This window comes from Canis lupus, chromosome 36 (assembly GCF_011100685.1).
Source record: "Canis lupus familiaris isolate Mischka breed German Shepherd chromosome 36, alternate assembly UU_Cfam_GSD_1.0, whole genome shotgun sequence".
Classification (NCBI taxonomy): Eukaryota; Metazoa; Chordata; class Mammalia; order Carnivora; family Canidae; genus Canis; species Canis lupus.
In genome coordinates this window covers 21,231,793-21,253,987 of record NC_049257.1, presented here as the reverse complement: position 1 = coordinate 21,253,987, position 22,195 = coordinate 21,231,793, and the positions used below count along the sequence as shown (strand labels likewise).

Sequence of the window (22,195 nt, the reverse complement as noted above, 5' to 3'; positions counted from 1 at the left end):
AGCTTTCATCTGTCCCTTGCTGCTCTAGATGGAGCCACTTGACAAGGGGATCTGAGTGGAAGGGAGACCTCTTCTGGGAGCTTCCTGCTGCTTGGACATTTAGAACCCGAGCACATGGCTTAGCTCACCTGAACGGCGGGACAGAGGAGCTTGGGTCCCTAAAACCAGAGGTCATTATATCACTTTGGGCCCTCCCACCCTGACGTTTATGTGAGAAAGAAACTTAGTCTGTGGCTTAACACAACAAAAGTTTATTTCTTGATCATATCACTTGTCCAATCACGTGTCAGCAGGGGGAGCTGCTCATCAAGGGCACTGAAGCATTCTCTTTTTAAAAAGATTTTATTTATTTATTTGGCAGAGAGAGAGAGAGAGAGAGAGAGAGAAAGCACAAGTAGGGGGAAGGATGGAGGCAGAAGTAGAGGGAGAAGCAGACTCCTTGCGGAGCAGGGAGCCTGGTGCAGGCTCCATCCCAGGACCCTGGGACCATGACCTGAGCCAAAGGCAGACACCTAACCAATGGAGCCACCCAGGTGCCCCTGAAGCATTTTATTTCAGTCAGTGCTTCCATTAGTGTTTCCACTAGTGTCAAGACAGGCAAAGGGAATGGAATCAATTGTATACTCAAATCTTCCACTTGAACACCTATGTTTTCACATGTGTGAAAACACGTGTTGCTTCGTTGGCTAATGTAAGTCACATCACAATGCCTAACCTCAAAGAGAGTAGGGAAGTACAATCCTACTATGTGCCCCAATGGGAGAAGAGCCAGAGTATGTGAACTATCCTAATGAGTGCTAGAATTTCTGTCTTGTTTAAGCCACTGGTATTTTGGGTTTTCAGCTGCTTGCTGCTTCCCTGAATCCCAACCAACACAGGAAGGATCACGCCAATGCTGTAATCAGTTGGAAGTGTTTATCAAAATCTCTGGAATTCCCTGGGTAACAATAGTAGATAAAAGCAATCATAGGTTTAGTAAAACAGAAGAACCTCAGTATCTGAGTAGTTTTAGGAATCTATTCTGATATTCTATAGGTAAAATCTAGGTAAAATCATGTCTGTCTGTGCTTTCCCCCAAATGCAGGAACCACCTGTGGGAGAAGGCTGACATACATATTTATTTCTTCCAACTAGACCTATGGTGCAACACATCCACTAAATCTGTAATCCAGAGCGTTTATTTACTGTGTGTAGGTGTCACTTAGAAGCAGGCACCTTCATTAAAAAAAAAAAACAAAACAAAAATCAGGTTCGTCTCATGGAAGAACATTCTACAGACTGTGGACAGAGGAAGTCTTTTCTGTTACCAGAGAGCAAGCCCATGCACCGAACGGACCACTCTTGCTCTCTTGTAGTCTCATCCTTGAGCAGGAAAGCAGAGCTGTATCACATGTGAATCTGAAGGACAAAAGCAGCCCTGGAGACGCCAAGCAATAGTCTATGTTACAGGTTTAACACACTCCTTTAATTTCATTGGAAAAAAATAATGAACCCGGAGAAAAGTATTTATGGAACTGGAGGAGAGCATATTTTGCTGGTTTTACTTTATGTTTGAAGTTTTGGGGATAGCTCTGCCCATAAATACTGAAATGCCTAGCATAAAGAACGCAGCCTGGGGCATACCCCATAAAACGTACAGTGCAATTAAATGAGCAATTTCCACTGGAAATAAAACGGGCATGTTGAGCGGAATATGAATTAAACTATGCATAGGACTTGGGCTCGTGCTAGGAATCTGCTGGGTTCGGTAGCAGCTGATGCAGTCCATCTATAGGTCAAGGCCAGAAAGTAAGGAAAGACAACTGCAGTTAGCATGAAGATCAAGGCATTCCAAACCGTGGTTAATGAGCCTGTCCTTACGTCTCCTGGAAAGGCCCAGCAGGAGCAAGGAGTAAACCCGACCCCCTATTCCCCTGCAGACACACTGAGCTCCTCTGTTGGGTTTGCTACGCAGAATTTTTGCCAGTCTCAAAACTTTATTACCACCTTCTGAGGAGTCCGTCCTTCATCAAAGTCCCCCAGGTGTCGTTAGGGAAGTGTGTGTAAAGATTTCGACTGGAAGACTGAAAAGCCACCAGAACAAACATCGGTTGGTAATAACAGACCACACTCTGTCCCAGTTCATTTCTGGGACCATATTTGGAGAGGTAAGGGCAATGACTCACTGAGACCCCAAGGAAAAAAGTCAGCTCAGGAAGGGTTTAGAACTGCAAGTCTGAGGCACCACGTGTATACTTTGGCTCAGAGAGGGACAGGCCTCTAAGTACAGAAAACACGGTTATCTCATTTGTCCTGGAGGTGAAGCAAATCCACCCAAGATAAAGCTGAGCGTGTATTCTTTGAGGAATGAGTGTGAGGGCGAGGGCAGGAAAGCTGGATGTTTTTCTGCCCACGAAAGGCAGAGGAAAGCTGGTTTCGAGAAACCAGTTCTTTCCTTCCCAGCCCCAGATGGTTCACCTCCCCTGCCCTGGAGGACAGGAGGGGGGCAGAGTGGGTAACAGGCCGGTGATTGGAATGGGTAGTCCCAGCCATTTAGACCATTCGGAAGTTTAAAAAGTATTGCTTCAGAAAATCATGTTAGTTCAAAAAAAAAAAAAAAAAAAAAAAGAAAATTATGACATTTCACTATAGTTTTGTCTAAATTCTCCTTCTCTTGCCAAAATAATCGGTGTTGGTTGGTCATTTTCTGGTTGTGAGACGTACCACATAGATGTGAAGATTGCTCAGATGAAAACCAGGGTTTTCCAGGGCAGCAGATGTTGGCATTTCTCGTGCACGATTCCTTCTAGCCCGACCTATATCTCAGCGCATCTCGGTCATTGGGGTGCCGAAGTGCCCTTTCCTCTCTCACCTGGAGGCCCTCCTCCCCCAAAACCAGCACGTGGCACATCTGGGCAGCCCTCCTGGCCAGGACTTGGCACAGTGAACCAGGAGCTGGGGCACAAGAGTCGCTTTTCATGTGTGACCCTCCAATGTTGGACATTTCCGTCTTAGGCTAAAGGCATAATAATAATAATAATAATAATAATAATAATAAGGCACTTAATTTAGGTTAACAGAGCATTATATAACCAGAAAAATTTTTACAGCTTTATATGCATAGTAAATAGTCGGTACAGGAAAAAAAAAAAAAGACTTCTAGGTTTATTATTTAGATTAAAAAAATAAACACTTCAAATTCTTTTTATTTTTTATTTTATTATTTTTTAGATTTTATTTATTTTATGAGAGACACACAGAGAGAGGCAGAGACACAGGCAGAGGGAGAAGCAGGCTCCCTGCAGGGAGCCTGCCCGGGACTCAATGGGACTCGATGCTCGATGCCTCGATGCCTCGTTGGGGATCAGGCCCTGAGCCCAAGGCAGATGCTCAACCGCAGAGTAGCAGAGTCACTCAGGTGTCCCTCAAATTCTTTGATGATGCTTCTTTTCTTTTCTTCCTTCCTTCCTTCCTTGATTTTATTTATTTATTCATGAGAAACACACACACACAGACCCAGGCCGAGCGAGAAGCAGGCTCCATGCAGGGAGCCCGATGTGGGACTTGATCCCGGGACTCCAGGATCACACCCTGGGCCGAAGGCAGATGCTCAACGGCCGAGCCACCCAGGGATTCCTGTCTCTCTTCTCTTCTTTTCTTTTCTTTCTTTCTTTCCTTCTTTCTTGCTTGCTTGCTTTTTTTTTCTCATTCTTTCTTCTTTCTCTTTCTCTTCCTTCTCTTCTTTCTCTCTGTCTCTCCCCTTCTCTCTCTCCCTCTCTCTGTATCTTTTCTCTCTCTTTTTCTCTTTCTCTCTCCCTTTCTCTCTTTTTAGTCTCTCCGTCTCTCTTCTTTCTCTCTCTCCTTTCTCTTTCTCATTCTTTCTCTGTCCTTTTCTCTCTGTCTCTTTCTTTCTCTCTCCCTTTCTCTCTCCTGTCTCCCCCCCGTCTCTCTCTTCTTTCTCTCTTTCTCTGCTTTCTCTCTCTCTCCCTTTCTGTCTGTCCCTTTCTCTGTCTCTTCTTTCTTTCTCTCTCCTTTCTCTCCTGTTCTTTCTTTCTCTCTCCCTTCTTTCTCTCTCTCCTTTCTCTCTTTGTCTCCTTCTCTCTTCTCTCTCCACCTCTTCTTTCTCTCCTTTCTCTCTCCTTCTCTCTCTCTCCGTCTCTTCTTTCTTTCTCCTGTTCTCTTCTGTCTCTTCTTTCTCTCTCTCTCTCTCCCTTTCTCTCTCTCTGTCTCCTTTCTCTCTCCCTTTGTCTCCTTCTCTCTCTCTCCCTCCCTCCCTCTGTCTGTCTCCCTCTCTCCTTCTGTGTCTCTCTCTCCTTCTCCGACAGCGCGGAGGCCGAGAGCCGGCTTCCCTCCGTCCCCCGCCGAGCCGGGAGCCCCGCGCATCCCTCGAGCTCTGGCGCCGGCTGGTGGCGGGAGAGGGAAGCCGCGCGCTCGCCCCGCTCGGCGGCCCCCGCCCCCCGCCCCCCGGCCCCCGACCTCCCCGGCCCCCGCCCCCCGGCCCCCCGACCTCCCCGACCTCCGGCCCCCGGTGCCCCGCCCCCCCGGCCCCCCGCCCCCCCCCGATCCCCCCGGCCCCCGGTGCCCCGTCGGGGCGGCCTCGCGCCCAGCGGAGCGGCAGGCGGTGGCGGGCGCCCTGGTGGAGCCGCGCGCACGTTGCTGCCGGGACCGCCGCGGCGATGGAGCAGCTGCATCTGTCGAGGCCGCTTAGTCCTTTTCCGTCGGTGGAGACGCTGGGACACGGGCCTGGGACACGTGGGCGCCCAGGGCCTCGTCGCAGCCGCAGCGCCCGAGACGCACAGGTGGTAAGTGAACGCCTCCCGTTGTGGTCACGGGGCACAGCTCGCCCGGGAGCGCCCCCGCCCGCGCCCCCGCCCGCGCCCCCGCCCCTCCAAGGGGAACGACTCTCAAATGGTTAATAAAACAGAGACCTCTTCACACGGTATTTTGCAGCTGCTACATTATGAAAAAAATATTTGCAAATTTCAGGCCAAAGACGCTTTGTTGGGGATATGAAGTAAATTTAAGCTTGGAGGCCAATCTATCCTCGGGTTGCAATAGGTTATAAGGATTCGCAGGAAAACTGCAAACATACAGTAGGTACTTCAAGAACAAAGAATCTTTGGCAGGCCATTTTTCTCATTTAATTAAGCTATAACTGATCTTACTAGGGCTATGGAGGGACTTCAGATGCTAATAAATAAAACCCGAAGCTGGGCCATTTCTTTCATTAAATAGCAGGAGTGTTTATAACTCTATTACTTATTGCTAAAATCAATTATTAGTACTAATATTCGATGTGGAATTTATAATGAAAACAAGCTGAAGCTTGTAAAGAACTTTTAAATAATGTCATTTGTTAATGAGCACAGGCTGTTACATGCAACTGATGAATCACTAGATTCTACACCTGAAACTGATAATACACTATGTTAACTAAATTGAATTTATTTATTTAAAAAAATTTTTTTTAAGATTTTATTTATTTATTCATGACAGACATGGAGTGAGAGGCAGAGACACAGGCAGAGGGAAAAGCAGGCTCCATGCAAGGAGCTGGACGCAGGACTCGACCCTGGGCCTCCAGAATCACGCCCTGGGCGGGAGGCAGATGCTCAACCACTGAAACACCTAGGCGTCCAACAAAATTGAATTTATTTATTTATTTATTTATTTATTTATTTATTTATTTATTTATTTATTTAGATTTTATTTATTTATTCATGAGATACACACAGAGAGAGATAGAGGCAGAGATACAGGCAGAGGGAGAAGCAGGCTCCATGCAGGGTCTCCAGGATCAGGCTCTGGGCTAAAGGCGGCGCTAAACCGCTGAGCCACCCAGGCTGCCCTAAATTAAATTTAAATAAAGAATTTGTTATTAAAAGAAATGCCATTTGTAGATCTATCTCAGTTCTGGAGAATAAGGATAATCTGAACCAAAATTTCTTGTAATGATATTTTTAGAAGGCAGATCTAATTTAAGAGGAGGTTTTAGGAATGAATTATCATGACAGTCTTACCTGGCAGCCTAAAATGTTACTCTGCTGTTGGGGAAACACATTTAAAATTTTCTCTATGGGAGACCTCAGATGGTAAAATAGCTAGCTGGTCATGCTGCTGCTGTGTGAGATTTACGTAAACTAGAACTTTGAGCTTACTTTGCACTTTTGCTAAAAGCTGCATATTTCTTCTTAAAAATTCATCTAACCTTCTTATCAACCAAGTTAAAGTGTAGACATATTCTCTTTGGTTTTAAGTATCCTGTAACTTTCGGTGTATAATAAAGCCCTAGCTAAAAATCTTGAAATCTTTAGTTTATCTGGTCTCCTCGGAGTCTCTTTTATATCTCTTTGTGATGGAAGCTGAGCTTATCTAAATGATTTTGAGTTTTAAGAAGTATTATTATTATTTTTCTTGGAAAAAATTAATTTTAAGAAGGCTCTTTCAATGACGGTAGATTAATTGAAACTGAAGTGAATGATGGAGTGGAATTGTTATAGAATATTGAGAATTAGGGGCACCTGGGTGGCTCAGTGGTTGAGCATCTGCCTTCAGCTCAGGGCGTGATCCTGGGGTCCTGGGATCAAGTCCCACATCAGGCTCCCTGGAAGGAGCCTGCTTCTCCCTCTGCCTATGTCTCTGCCTCTCTCTGTGTGTCTCTCATGAATAAATAAATAAAATCTTAAAAAAAAAAAAGGAATTTTGAGAATTACAGCAGGATAAAATAATTTATGCTGTTTTAAAAACAGTTTTGTAGTATTAACTATTTTATTATTTTAAAAGATTTTATTTATTTATTCATGAGAGACAGAGAGAGAGAGAGAGAGAGAGAGAGAGGCAGAGACATACGCAGAGGGAGAAGCAGGCTCCACGCAGGGAGCCCAACATGGGACTCGATCCCTGGTCTCCAGGATCAGGCCCTGGGCCAAAGGCAGTGCTAAACCGCTGAGCCACCAGAGCTGCCCTAACTATTTATTTTAAATGCTGAGTTTGTGATTAGTTCTATCTTTGAAACTGTAATGGTCGCCTTAAAATATTTTGATGCCTACTATAATCCTTATGTAATTTCCCATATGCTGCCGCGTAAATGCTTTGAAATGTCATTCCATCATATTTGAAATTTACTCGTAAAGATTTTAAGATTTATCATTCGCGTTTAATTTCTTATTACTTTTTTGATATTGTAAAGTTAGAAATTAACTGTACATTGCAAAATGAACACAGTTGAAGGAAGGAAGGAAGGAAAATGTACCTGAGTGTGTGTGTGTGTGTGTGTATTTTTTTCCTCTTTGGAGATTTCTCTGATGACTTTGAAATAGTGATAGCAAATAAGCGGGTCACTCAATTTGGATTCTTCTTTCATTTGAAACAGTCTATAAAATTTTTGCAAAAGAAACAAACATGGGCTATCATTTTTACTCATGGGCGTCCCTGAATGTGACAGCATTAAAAAAGAAAGCTATAAATACAGTCACACATTCCGATGTTCACATTTGAAAAGACAAGGCATACCTGAAATGCATATATACACATAATCAGATATTGGTTTGGCCTCCAGATTACACGGTTCCTAAATTGCACAGTCTTCCCTCACAGAGTGATACTGGAGCCCACCACAGACCTCCTCATTAGGAGACTCTGGCACAGTATGAGAAAGGGACACATCTGCCAGCAAAGTGCTACAGATGGTTCCCCTCATTAGCCTCCAGAACTCCAAGCAACCATCACGGAGGAGGCCGGGGATCTCACTTGGACAAGATGTTAGGCTAGCCTCCTGTTCAATGTCATTAGGACTTCTCCACAATAATCCCCTTAGTGTACCCTGTTGGGCTTGGGCTGGTTTCCATTTTGCACTGGCAAAGAGTCGTGACGGTGGCACCATGTCCCACTTGCCAAGGGGCATGGTATGATTTTCAAATTTGAAAAAGTTCCCTAGGAAGTTCACACTCCTAAACTTCTTTATCTAAATGCAGTGGCAGGACATTCTCGATGCTTTCCAGAAGCTCATTAGTCTAGCTCTTGGAGTTGCAGGCAATGCTCACCTTCATGTACGTGCTGACTTATTACGCTAAAGGCCTTGACGATCTCATTTCTCCTTTCCCTCTCGACCTACTGATTTATTGATATAATGGCATTTTAATTTTGTTTTGTTTACCCTTTGTTTATGAATCAGCCTTAAAATCAGGGCACCAAGCCCTGGCAACCGGAAATGTTAGTTAAGTTTAGCAGTAGAAACAGCAGGGGGAGCCCATACTGTTTTATGCTTTGCAGTTTCTCTGACTGGATGATTATTATAATAATAATTATAGTTGTTGTTTTACATTTATAACAAAGATGTTTACAATCTATGTACATTTATAACATAGATGTTTAGAATTCAGATCATCACCACGTGCTAGACTATTATAATTTCAAGTCGCAGAGGGTCAATTTTTATTCTTTAGTTATATGAAATTATGATCCCATTAAGAATAATTGATAGGTAACAATTTGGCAGCAAGAATTTTCTTCCCTGTCTTTTAACCCAGGGAAAATCTTTTTTTTTTTTAAGATTTTATTTTATTTATTTATTTGACACAGAGAGAGAGAGAGAGAGAGAGATAGTGAGTGCACAAGCAGGGGGAGCAGTAGGCAGAGGGAGAGGGAGAAGCAGGCTCCCTATTGAGCAGCGAGCCCCATGCAGGGCTCCATCCCAGGGCCCTGGGATCATGAGCTGAGCTTGGGGCAGGTGCTTAACCAACTGAGCCATCCAGATGCCCCTAACCCAGGGAAAATCTTATTCTGAATTTTTTCAGAAAATGAAATCAGCCAAAATCCCTATATAGTTTCTTGTAGCTGTTCTTTGACATTTATAACATCCCCCCCCCCGAAATAAAGTGTAAAAGTTAAAATATACCAACTGATGTATTCTTGAGACTGTGATAGTGAGGGGAAGTCCCATCACAATCACTTGGTGTTCTAATATGACTCAGACTTAATTTTCAATTTTGAAGTTAATAAAATGCAAAAGCCCAGTGGCCTTTAATATTGTTTTCTTATTCTTGATGAGATCCTTGGGTCAGTAGGTTTTCTGTACCATAAAATAATAGAATATCTGAATGACTTTTTGCTCACTAAATAAGCCATTGTAATGTCTTTAGGCATACATTTTATACATTGTAGCCCATTCTAGATTATTCTGCTCTATTGGAGGGGAAGAAACTCTAGAGTGGTACTCAAATACCTGCATTGGTGATTTTGTCCATAATATCAGAAAAGCCACTTCACAGTATGATGTTTCATTGTGATGTCAAAAAGGGTTTTATAAATTTAAACAATTTCTATTGAATAATTTTTGAATTTCTTAAGAAATAGCTTAAAACCAAGCATCAACTAACTGTTCATTGTCAGGGACACTGAATGTTGGTACAACACATGCAATTTTTTAAAAATTAAGAGAATTTTCTTTTTGTCAAAAGACTTTAAGACTTAACATTCTTTGATGGATCAACAATTCTGGGGATCCACCTTTCTGGTTCCCTCCATGCTGAAATTTCAAAAAGAGCAGTCTCAGAGTGACCAGAAAAGTTTCAGAGGGGTAGCATTTGAGTAGAACCTCGAAGGTGGGGAAGAATTTTATGGGGCTGAGGGTGGGGCTGTAGTGTGTAGTTGTGGTGAGAGGGAAAGACCCTTAGGCAGAAGCACTTATGACGCTTAGGTCATAAGCAAAGGATCACAATTGGAAAGGGTCACAGATCAGGGCATAGGAACCTTGGCTACCTACAAGGAGTGGGACACTATCATGAAGTTTTGATATGCAGCTTAGCAGTTAGATCTTTATTCTGGAGGCAGAGGGAGCCAGGGAGGGTTTCAGAAGGTTTAGAGGGTTTAGAATAATATTCCAGAGAGACTGATTTGGTGACAGGAAACAGGGTTCATGAAGATTTAATCAAATTGATTTAGCATCAGCATTAGAAACCAAAATAAAGAAGTTATAGTTTAAAGTTGATCTTTGGGGTGCCTGAGTGGCTCAGTCTGCCTTCAGCTCTGGTCATCACCTCAGGGTCCTGGGATCAAGCCCTGAGTTGGGCTCCTTGCTTAGAGGGGAGTCTGCTTCTTCCTCTCCCTCTGCCCCTACCCCTGCTTATGCTAACACACTGTCTCTCAAATAAATAAATAAAATACTTTTTTTAAAAAAAATTTATTTATTTATTCATGAGAGACACAGAGAGAGACAGAGACATAGGCAGAGGGAGAAGCAGGCTCTCCCAGGGATCTGGGACTCTGGGATCATAACCTGAGCCGAAGGCAGACCCTCAGCCACTGAGCTACCCAGGTGCCCCAATAAATAAAATCTCGTAAAAAAGTAAAGTTGCTGTTCACATAATTTTAGAATATGCTTTACAGTTTTTTTTTTTAAATCATCTTCCTTGGTTATTATACTCAATGCTAAAATCCAGGAGAACAAGTCCATGTAGAGCTGTGTGTGGATATTTTCTTTCCATGAATATTAATAATAACATCTTGCATTTGGGAACAGATTTTATTATTCTAAATATCAACATATTGTTTTGTTCTTTCATCAACCTGGTAAAGCTAATGGATGCTTGCATAAAAATAACAGGTGTTACAAGCCCATCTCTTTGCTCCTATGTCTTTTTGTAAATGTAGATTGAGAGATTAGACTGAAGCTATGGCTGTGTCAGTTTCTCCGTGAAGAGTTGAAAATATTATTCTATGGTTATTTGTGTTTGTTATTTTTTTAAGATTTATTTATTTAAGAGAGAGAGAGAATGAGCAGGGGGAGGGGCAAAGGGAGAGGGACAAGCAGACTCTCCACTGAGCAGGACCCTGAGATCATGACCTGAGTAGAAATCAAGAGTTGGACACTTAACCGACTGAGCCACCCAGCCATCCCTCTATGGCTATTTATTTCAAACAAGCTTTGAATTTCATTTTGTGGGTGTCTTACACTGTGGTACTATTGTTGGTTTATTTTTTTTTATTTTTATTTTTAAAAATTTTTTAATTTATTTATGATAGTCACACACACAGAGAGAGAGAGAGGCAGAGACATAGGCAGAGGGAGAAGCAGGCTCCATACACCGGGAGCCCGACGTGGGATTCGATCCCAGGTCTCCAGGATTGCGCCATGGGCCAAAGGCAGGCGCTAAACTGCTGCGCCACCCAGGGTTCCCATGTTGGTTTAATTATATACTCACAGCAAGCACTTTTTGGAGGGAAATAGAGTATCATCCAGTTATAGGTTAAGTGTTGTTTGGTATATCTTTTTTTCTGAAAAAATTTACATATATACTATGTTAATATTGATACTAAAACTTTTACTTGATCCAGAAGAGAAAAGGTACAGTAACATGAAACAAGCAAAAGGGAGTCCTAATTATAGACAGAGAAGAGATTTTTAAAGTTTTTGTAAAATATAATATTTTTTTAAAAATTTGAAGAAAATACAATTTACATCAATACATTTAAAAGCCATATACTATACTTTTAAAAAAATACCACAATGGGGGTGCCTGGGTGGCTCATGGTTGAGCATCTGTCTTTGGCTCAGGTTGTGATCCTGGGGTCTGGGGATGGAGTCCCACATTAGGTTTCCCTCAGGGAGCCTTCTTCTCCCTCCGCCTGTGTCTCTGCCTCTCTCTCTCTCTCTCTGTGTCTCTCATTAATAAATAAATAAAATCTAAAAACAAAAACAAAAACAAAAAACCAACCCAGAATATATTGGCAAGGGAGCCTGTAAGACAATCATTTTTTCTAAAGTACCTGACACAAAGTGGGAACTTAGATGAGATTGGGCCTGTTCAGGGTGGTACCAGGATCCCTGCAACACATCATTTGTGGCTTATGTGGCCGTAATTATCAACTTTGACTTCTATGTCAATGCTTGGTTCCGTCTAACTTTATAAAAATATATTGAGCTCTTTAGACCCTGTGTTTGGCATTATCACAATTTTTGCTTGGCTCAGACAGGGCAGGTTGATTATCATTAAAGTGTTATTTATTTCTATTTTATTAAGCCCCTTTTACATTCATGTTACAGGTTAATTTATACTTTTATTTCATGCACTACTTGGCTTTACTGATTAATATGCCCCATGGCATTCAATAAAGTCAGGCAGTGGAGGAAATAAGAGTGGTATTAATTTCTAACATTGCTATAAATTTGCCTTAATAAAACTAGCTCAATACCACTGCAGAAGTAATACAATGGATGCTTCCAAATTGTTAACAAAGATGCAACTAAACAATTTTCTTTCCTGAATTTAACATCCCCCAATTGCCTTTTCTTTCAAGTGTTGAAATGAAACCTGACATAATTTTTCCCTCTTTAAAAGGTAATATGATAGTTGGCATAATACAACAGCACACAGCCCTGCATTTGACTTTATTCCAACACCGTACTTAGACTTAAGGTTACAAACGATGCAAATTAACTCAGGCCCACAGGCCCTTGGGGGTAGGGGGTGGGAATAACTGTGTTCATGTAAGGATTTTTGTAAAGATTAAAATTATCTAAAAAAAATTTATGTCTCCAGCCTCAGTTATTTGTCCTTCTTTGTGTATTAATGTTCAGGCCCAACAGTAAATATTATTACTGTGAAATCTGATAACATGAAGGGGATAGTGAAAAATCTTTGTGCTGGAATTATTTTTTTGTCAGTTAACCCACCACTCCCACCTGAACCGTGTAATTAAATAAGGTTAGAATTAGGATTTATAGGAATTTATTAAGACAGGACACACTACCACGCACTGATTTGGGGGGTCACAAAATTCTGATGATAAAGAATGTACTCTGCTGTTAAGTAGCCAAATTCATATATTAAAAGACAACACATTCTATCCTTTTCATTTATTAGATTGTAGGGAGGCTGGCCCAAAAAATTGCAAAATCAGAAATTTGCCCTGATTTCCATGGTTCTGAAAGAATTAGTACACTTTATTCATTCTGAAATTCCACCTTTTCTCGCCTTTCAATAATTTAAGTTCTAGCATTTATGGATTGGAAAGAAAATTGATTTTTTAAAAAGCAGCAAACAACATTAAGAAATTCTCCTTTGCGTAAAAGTGTCAGGTAATGTGTTCATTCAACAGATAGACATTTATTGATTAGCCTCTGTGCCAGGCACTAATCTTATCCTGGGAACAGAACTGCGAGATAATTATGGTCTCTGTCTCCTTAGAATATACAGACTTGCTCTTTTATTTACTTTAATAAAATGTGGTGAAGTTTCACACGTTGATAAGGAAGATACTTGAGGACAGAAAAAAATGCTTATTTGGGGTCTGTTTGTCTTTTGAATGGCTGAGGAACTTCTAGATTGCTTAAAGTCCCCTTCAAATCATACCAAAGTAATAGGCATCTTTGCTCATAAAACAGTTCAAGAAACAGTGGAAGAGTGAGTCATCTGACATCGATGCTGTGCTCAGGAGCATATTTCTTGGCTTTTACTAAATCAACCTAATGGAGTGATTCCCATCCCTCCACCCCCAACTCCAATGAATCCAAGTCTATTAGCAAGACAGATCTGATCTTACTGTGTTTTCCCTTGTTCATCTTTTGGTTAAAATCAACTCTCAGGTAATTCACATTAAAAAGATGCATCTTAAAAAAAAAAAAGATGCATCTTTTCATGTTCCTATTTTTATGCAACTTCTAGCTTTATGCAAAAAACAACAACAACAACAAAAATCCCCTCTTGGCTGTTTCTATTACCAAGCCCAAACTGATTCTCTTTGCTCATAAAAATGAGACTTGAAGAATAAGTATTTCTTTTTTTTCTATTTATTATTATCATTTAAAGATTTGATTTACTTATTTTGAGATAGAGAGAGAGGGAGAGAGCAAGCAAGAGAGAGCACAAATGGGTGGGAGGGGCAGAGGGAGAGGAAGAAGCAGACTCCCTGCTGAGCAGGGATCCTGATGAGGGGCTTGATCCCAGGACCCAGATCAGGACCCCAGCCGAAGGCAGACGCTTAACTGAGCCACCGAGGTGCCCCAAGAATGAGTATTTCTGAATCACTCCTCAAACCAGTTTTTAGTAAAAAGTTATTTTCAAGAGAATAATCTAGCTCTTGGATCCTGAGAAAGTTTTAGCAAGTAAAGAACGGTTTGTTTCCGGGAACCAATGTATATCCAGACCCTGGAAAATAAGGAGCTTGCATTGGGTTACCAATCCTCCTGTAACCTTTACTCACAAACATGCTGACTCAATGAACTGCCTCAATCCACCGAGAAAGTCCCATCCTAGTGTCTGCTGGCTCCAGAAAATCTGGTTGTTAGCTATTTCAGAAAAACTGTTTGGAAAATTGGCCCGAACTTATTAATTTTGATGTGTTTTGATGGATTTTATGAAGTGGACAGACAATCTAGTTCATTGTATTTCAGGATGGATTTAATAATGCCATTGATTGACCAGTAGCTGGTCAACACACAAAGGGATTTACACGCACACTCCTAGCTATTAGGCTAAATTAAAGCTAAAGTTTTGCCTAATAATCAAATGGAGAAATCTTATTTAGGTAAGAATAAGAAAATCTGACCTGTTGGTAAAATGAGTTAGCCAGAGGGGTACCTGGGTGGCTCAAGTCAATTAAAGTGTCTGACTCTTGGGTTTGGCTCAGGTCATATCTCAGGGTTGTGGGATTGAGACCCCTGTCGGGCTCCACACTCAGTATGGAGTCTGCTTGTCCCTGCTCTGCTCCTCCACCACCTAAAATAAATAAATAAATACAATCTTAAAAACATGAGGTAGGCAGTGAATTGAAACAGAATGTAAGGTATGTGTTTTTAGCTAATAGGAAATTGAAATTTACTGTTTGCAATGACTTTAAACCCATGTATAATTACATTTCTTGAAATCCCCACCCCCCCAAACCCATCTAGTCCAAAGTAATAGTAAATAAAATACAAATTAAATAATGCACCAAATGCTTTCATCTTAAATTCCTATCCTATAAGTAAAGCTAAAAACCTTAGGAGTCTCTAAAAATGTATTTTAATAAGTCATTCTTTGCCAAGCTTTCTGGGGGAATAATGCTGAACAGAATGAACCAACTGCAAAAATACGATAGTTTTGCAAATATTGGTGTAAAAATATATGTATAAAGCAAAGAGAACTTATTTGATTGGTGAGAACTAGACAATATTGTTGCAACTTTAAATTTTTTATGGCCTCAACTTAAATCTTTAGTTAATCACGTGATCAGAACGCAACAAAATATATGCGAATGTGAAGCAAAGGGTGTCAAGATTTCCCCCTCTGTATTTATTTTTTAAATGACTGTTCAAGAATTAGTACCCTTTGAGGATAAGGGTATTATTTTCTTTTTTGAAGGGAAACATTGTACTCTATAGTATGACTGGTACTGTCTTTTGTGCCATTATTAATACATTTCCTGTTTAAGGAAATGACTTTTTTTTAACATGATATTTAAACTTCAAAATAAGTGCTATTGACTTTTAAAATGTCTTATCTTACCAATGTCATTCTGGGCATGAAGAATAAAGTATGGGAAATGCTTGTCATAATAATCCTATTGTCATGAGATTCTTCTTTTTGAATAAAGTGGCTCACAATTGGTTTTCCTTTTTGGGGGGCAATTGGGAGAGAGAAAGTAAGTTTCAGAGATAAAGCAAACAGACTCTTCCCTTTTAGAGTAATGATTTTTAAATACAAGTATATAATATCCCTGTAATATAAATAAAGATCGGGAATAAATTCCAGAGGTCTTGTCTTCATATTTCCAAAAGCCGTGCTAGTCTCCTCATACAGTTGTAGCTAATGAATTTTTGTTTCCCTTCATTTTAATTTTTTCGTTCTTAATTGCATTCTTCAAAACCATCACTTAAAACTTAACCAGATTTGAATTGCAATATTAAGCACAGAAAATAGCAATTGCAAAGGTTAAGTTTGTGGTATTGGATTTTTCATGTTATGTACTTAAAGCATATTTCACCAGAATAACATATATGATTAATGTGTATTTAATAAATGATGTAGATTCCATTGTGAAAATTCTAGCATTTACTGAGTGGAATCTGTTTATTTTTCATTTAACTACCAGAGTTCACATTTTTTTTCAGTTATAAAATAAGCAAGGTATTAATACTGTTTATATATATGTACATATATATATAAATAAGCATACATTTTATTTTATATATAAGGTTTTATTATATATGTATAATACAAGCACACGTTTTAGGGTTTTTCATTTGATATACATATATGTATATAATATCTTTCTTGTTATTAAGGCTTTTATCTTAAGACCAATGTGACCCTCAGTTTTGAAAAGTACAGGGAGCACTTCAATGAATGATGAAGTCTGCAAAGTGCACAAGTGTCTTAATTGTGCATTAATAATAATAGATAATACTTACTGCATACTTATTTGTATTAGGCAATGTGCATAAGTGCTTTGTGTACATTTGTTCCTTTAGCCTCACAAGAAAGCCAGGGGGGTAGATTTTTTTACCCTTATTTTAGAGTGAAAACCAAACTTGGGATTGAATGACTTATTTAAAGTCTACAGCTAGTTACTGGTCGAGCCAGGATTTTAACCTATGGCTATCCGTTTACACCCACAGTACGTGGAACAAGATCAAATAGCTTTAATTTACTTGTAAGTTTACTCGTAAAGTTTTTGATTAGTTAAATATCAGGTGGAAAATATAGTAATTATGACAAGACCAAGAAATATTAAAAGACAGAGTCTAAGGAACAAGGATATGACACATTTACTTTCTTCCCTTGTAGAAAGAGTAAGAGATTACAGTAGAAAAGATGACAATGCAGTCCTGTCACACTATGAAGTGAGCAATGATTATTTGCACAATTCATTAATTCACTTAAGCAGGATTTTGTTGGTCACTGTGATGCGTGGTGGTACAAAGGTAAGAACAATGTCCACCTTTGAGGAGTGTACAGCCTAAAGAGGATATAGACCATCACACAAATAGTGCAGTCCTTAAGAATGATCAGGAGTTGTGCTGATGACAAAAGAAGGTATGTGATGGGTGGAAAGGAGACTTGTCTTGAGTTTCAAAGATTTATAAGTGAGGCAGATGATATGGTGAAGGGTGAGGAGGGAGGGTGAGGTCTTCCAGGTGGAGAGAACAGGGGGAGTAAAGGCAAGAAAGTGCAAGGGAGTTTGGGTGGGTTAGCATAGCAATAGATGATCCTGAAGATGGACAGACAGACCAGATTCTCCAGAGCTAAGGTTCATAGAAGTTCATGTAAAGGCTCTAGGGAAGAGGTGGATAGATTTACTCGTTAGGATAAACACTCTGGCTAAAGTGCAGGGAAAGGATTGGGGAGGGGTCACAATGGAGAAGACCAGGTAGGAGGCTGCTGGAAGACAAGGGCCTGACAAGTGGTAGAGATTTGATGAGAAGAGGACAGCTCAGGAACAGTGTCCTGATGTTGAGAAAAATGTTTGTTGGGTTCCAAGAAGGTCCCTGGTGACTCTTACTAGAGCAGTCTCAAAGCTGTTGGGGTTGAGGAGTGAGGGGTTGATGAGTGGAAAGGAAATATAGTGAGTGCAGTCTCTGAGTTTTCTCCTTTTCTACTCCCTGTGGTGATTTCCCCGTCTACCCCCAATCTCTGAGAAAGAAGGAAAAAAAAAAAAAAACACTTACTGGGCAATTAATGAAAACCAGTACATTGTGGGAGCTTCAAAATGACCCTGTGATGGAGGCCCTCCCATGATCTTTGTTTCATAGGTGGAGAGTGTGCAGGGTCTGAAAGGCTTATACACCAGCCCAGGGCCCACAGTTGGCCAGTAGCCGGCCTCTAGTTCAAATCCAGATCTGTCTGCTTCTTGAGCTCACAATGCAACCACTGCCTTCTTCTAGAATTTAGTCTTCATGCCGGCTCTTCTTTCCTCTCCTTGCCAATCTGCATAAATGATGCATAAAGCTTAATGTGTTCTTTTTCCTGATGCATCTTTGGAATGATCATAAGATGTGCTTATTTTACATTTTTTATTGTGAAATATAACATAGAAATAGAAAAGTGAACGTAGCATGACTGTAGAGTTTGAGGAAGAGTCACCAGACCTCCAGAAATTGTCTCCCTTCCTATTTTTCCCTTTCCTCTCAGAGGCAGCCACTCATCCAGTTTCAGTGGCATTATTACCTTACGGTTTCTCCATAGTGTCCCAATCTGAATTATGCATCCCTAAACAATAGTGTAGTGTTGCCTTTTTGGGCACTTTATGGGGGTGGAATTATTCTGTCTTGCTTCTTTTGCCCAAAATTATATTTTGTGTTGGGGATCCTGGCTGGCTCAGTCGGTAGAGCATGTGACTCTTGATCTTGGGATAGTGAGTTTGAGCCCCATATTGGGGGCAGAATTTACTTAAAAAATAAAACAGACTTTAAAAAATATGTTGATAAAAATGACGTTTTGTGTTGCGTGTGTGTGGCATTAGTGCAATCATTTTCAATGCTGAGTATTTCGTTGTATGAATTAGCATGTTATTTATCTGTTTTATTGTCTAGGGACATGTAGGTTATTTCCAGTTTTGAGTAATTATGACCAGTGTTGTCCCTTTTTTGGTTAAGCCAAAGGCAAGATGCTCTAAGAACTCAATTTTAAATATCTTTAAATATTTTAGGAGATTAGGAGCTCTTTCTAATTTTCTTGAAATGAAACCCCATAGGTGGCTCCTGTGGGGTTCCTGATTTGCTGACTCATGAGGCCAAGCCTGAGGACTGTGAGGAGCATTTCTAAATTAGAATGTTTGAAGAGGTCAGGTGAACTGAAAAAACAAAGAAAGAGTTATTACCAGATCCCCCCATTTCCCCTAGCTTTTCCACTTCATTGTTGCAATCTTAGCTAAATGCAGTCAGCTTGCATATTTTCCTACATCAGTCCTTTGATCAGCAAAGTAATTTCTTTTCCTTCCTCTGTACAAGTCTTTTAATTATAGTAAGCTCATTCTTTGAAGAACAAACATGGTAAAAAATATGAACAACTTGAATAATTTTAGCAGCTACCTAAAAGAACTGGTTTTACATGGGATGAAATGATAACTATTTAGTTTGTGTAACACGAATCATTGAAATATAATGCAACCAGTAATAAGATAAGCGCGTATCATATATTTAATAACGACATAGAAGGTAGAGTGTAGCCCAGTGGTTTTGAGTACAGGCTCTGGAGACAAACTGAATCAGGTTCCTGCTCCATCTCTCGCTACCCATGTCAGCTGGGTGAATTTCTTAACCTTTCAGACTTGGCTTTCCTGAACCACACGCACGATAAGGATGGTAGTAGTACTTATTTCATAAGGCTATTGTGAGCGTCTGATAAGAAAATTATGAGTACTTAACAGGGCCTGCTTTAGTAAGGCTCAATAAATGTTACTTATTTCCAATAACCCAACCAAAAGGGTAAAATAACCAGAGTATTTATTAATAGATTTATTTATTTATTTATTTATTTTTATTAATAGATCTTAACAGAGATCTTATATATCTTATGTCATAGCTACATATTCAACACTTAAGAGGCTCCTGGACTGTGGTAGATGCTGTAGGTCATACAGATCACAGGAAATCACAGACAAGTGGCAACATTAAATGAGACATGTTTGGATGTCGTACACCTGAAGCTAATATAACCTTGTATGTTAATTATATTTCAATAAAAATTTAAAAAAGCACAGCATAGGGATTACAGTAAATAATACTGTAATAACAAGGTGAGAGATGGTGACTGCACTTCCCGTGGTGAGCACCGTGTGATGTATAGAATTGTTGAATCACTGTGTTGCACACCTGAAGCTAATATAACATCGTATGGCAATTGTACTTCAATAACAAGAATAAAGACATGACGGGTAACCTTAAAGTAAGAAGTGATCACCGATCATCAGGGGTATAGCTTTCCAGGAGCTGTATTTTGAATTTGATCTTATACCGAGTAATAGACATCACTTGGCCAAGAAGAAACTTGAAGTCCTTTCATCCAGAAGATATGCGTGTGCCAAGAACATCTCTTTTGGGAGATGTCAGGAATAGATGGGGTTGGGGTGATGAAGGGAGCAGTAGCTGGTGGGGTATTTTTGTCAGCAGCATCTTTTAGACACATATATTTATTAGATGGTAGGAAAAAAAATAAGGATTTCGGTTCCATTCGGATTGCCTTACTGAATCATAACCCCTTAAAGTAAAATGAAAGCAGTCGTACAGTATCCAGTTTGGCACATTATAGGAAAGAAAAAAATGGTAAAAAAGAATTCAGGCAAAATAACCTTTTCATGTTTTCCTCCTCATAATACATAACGAAGCACATTTGACATTTCAAAGACTTAAAGCTCATACTTGAACAAGCGGTGGTGAAATTCCTGCAAGAGTTATTTGAGCTAATATATATATATATAATATTACAAATGTATATATATATTTTTTTCCTTCTTTTCCTTTGCTTTTATTAGATAAGCCTCCTTCCCCACTGCTTCCATTGTCGTTTGAGTATTTTATTTTATTATTTTATATTATTATTTATTTTAATTATTTTTGTTTTAATTATTTTTATTTTTATTATTATTTTTTTATGATCACGCTCTCAGGATTGCTCCCAGGACGTCGCACGACCCCGGTTCCCCTGGATGCCGCGCGCCCAGACCCAGGGGAGCCACTAGATGGCGCGCAGACCTGCCGCGGGCCCGGGAGCAGGGCTGCGGGGCCCCAGCCGAGCCGCGCGCAGCCGCTTCCCGCGCTCTGCTCCGGGGCTGGGAGCTGCTGCCCCTCGCGCTGCTGCAGAGACGGCATCGCCCAGGGGCGACCGCGGGGCTGGTGCGGAGCCCGAGAGCCCCGCAGCCTGGCCGCCGGAGGCGCGGACAGACAGACAGGCAGACAGACAGGCAGGCAGGCAGGCAGGCAGGCAGTTCCCCGCTGCGGCTCGCAACCTGCTCGCGGGCGCTGTGCGTGCTGGCAACTCAGCAGCCACGCAGAAGCTGCCCCTAAATGCAGAATATCAGTGTAGGCGGCAACACCGCTATCCGTAGGGAAGGGGGGAAAGGGACAAGAAGGAGGACGAGACCAAGGGGGAGCTTGGTGTCAGCCCTGGGGCGTGCACAGGAGCCGCGCTCGCTCGGGGGCTCCGCCGGGCGCACAGTCTGCGGGACGGGGAGCGCTGTGTCTATCGAGCGGCGCTGGCAGGTGCCTTCACTTCCCAGGTGAAATGCTGCAGGCTCTGTGAGATTACGTTGAGCTTGTTCATATTCGCCTAGAAAGGGCCACACCTCTTCTTTCCAGTCCGGGGTAGCGGGTAATGACTCCGGCAAGGTCTCCCTGCCTCCTTCAAGTTTACGCAGGGGCGGTGGGGGCGGGGGGGGGGCCCATTTCTCATCATCGGGCCCAAGCTGCCGATCAGCAACATTGAGCCCTATTCTGGAGCTTGTCACATCAGTGTTGCTTCTTAGGTGATTAAAAAGGAGCAGGGCAGCCCGGGTGGCGCCGCGGTTAAGCGCCGCCTTCAGCCCAGGGCCTGATCCTGGGGACCCTGGATCGAGTCCCGCGTCGGGCTCCCTGCGTGGAGCCTGCTTCTCCCTCTGCCTGGGTCTCTGCCTCTCTCTCTCTGTGTCTCTCATGAATAAATAAATAAAATCTTAAAAAAAAAATAAAAAGGAGCAGTGGAATCTTGAAGAAAACATCTGACAAAGGGTAATGGGAACACAGTAATGGATGAAAAATCCGTGATGGGTTAGGCTCCACCAGCCAGGAAGGCCCTCTCTGCTAAGTACACGTGTGCACTTCAGCTCAAGGGCAGAAATGAGTCTTCTTCTGAGGCTCTTAAAAACACCTGGCCTGCTCTGGCCCTACAAACTCAGGTTTATTTGAGGCTTCCCAAGGTGATTATACTCAGGAGGAGGGTGGTTTTTTGTTTTGTTTTTTTGTGTGTGTTTTGTTTTTTGTTTTTTTCCCCCTTGCAGTTAGTTTAGGAACTCAGCACCAGTCAAATGCTCAGGCAGCTGCTACTTGTCAGGTGAAAGGGTGTGGAGCTTCTTTAATTAAAAAAAAAAAAATTGCAGGTTCATTTTAATTTGAGTCAAAATAGATTTTGTTATTTTTAAAGTTCTCATTTCCTTTGCTCATACTCACCCAACTAGAATTCATTCCATTCCCATCTTCTGCTGTCATGATAATGGGAGGGTTCAATAGAAAATTCTTAAAATCTCCCCAGGGTTATAATTTTAG

At 41.2% G+C, this 22,195-nt stretch overlaps 1 long non-coding RNA gene across 1 annotated transcript in view; it reads left to right on the top strand.

The window, feature by feature from the left end:
• The first annotated feature begins 4,622 nt into the window (after window positions 1–4,622).
• LOC111094274 overlaps window positions 4,623–22,195 on the top strand; it is a 31,172-nt gene continuing 13,599 nt past the window's right edge. The window contains exon 1 of the long non-coding RNA XR_005384513.1: window positions 4,623–4,781. This is a non-coding gene — a long non-coding RNA (uncharacterized LOC111094274). The remainder of the gene's footprint in view (window positions 4,782–22,195) is intronic.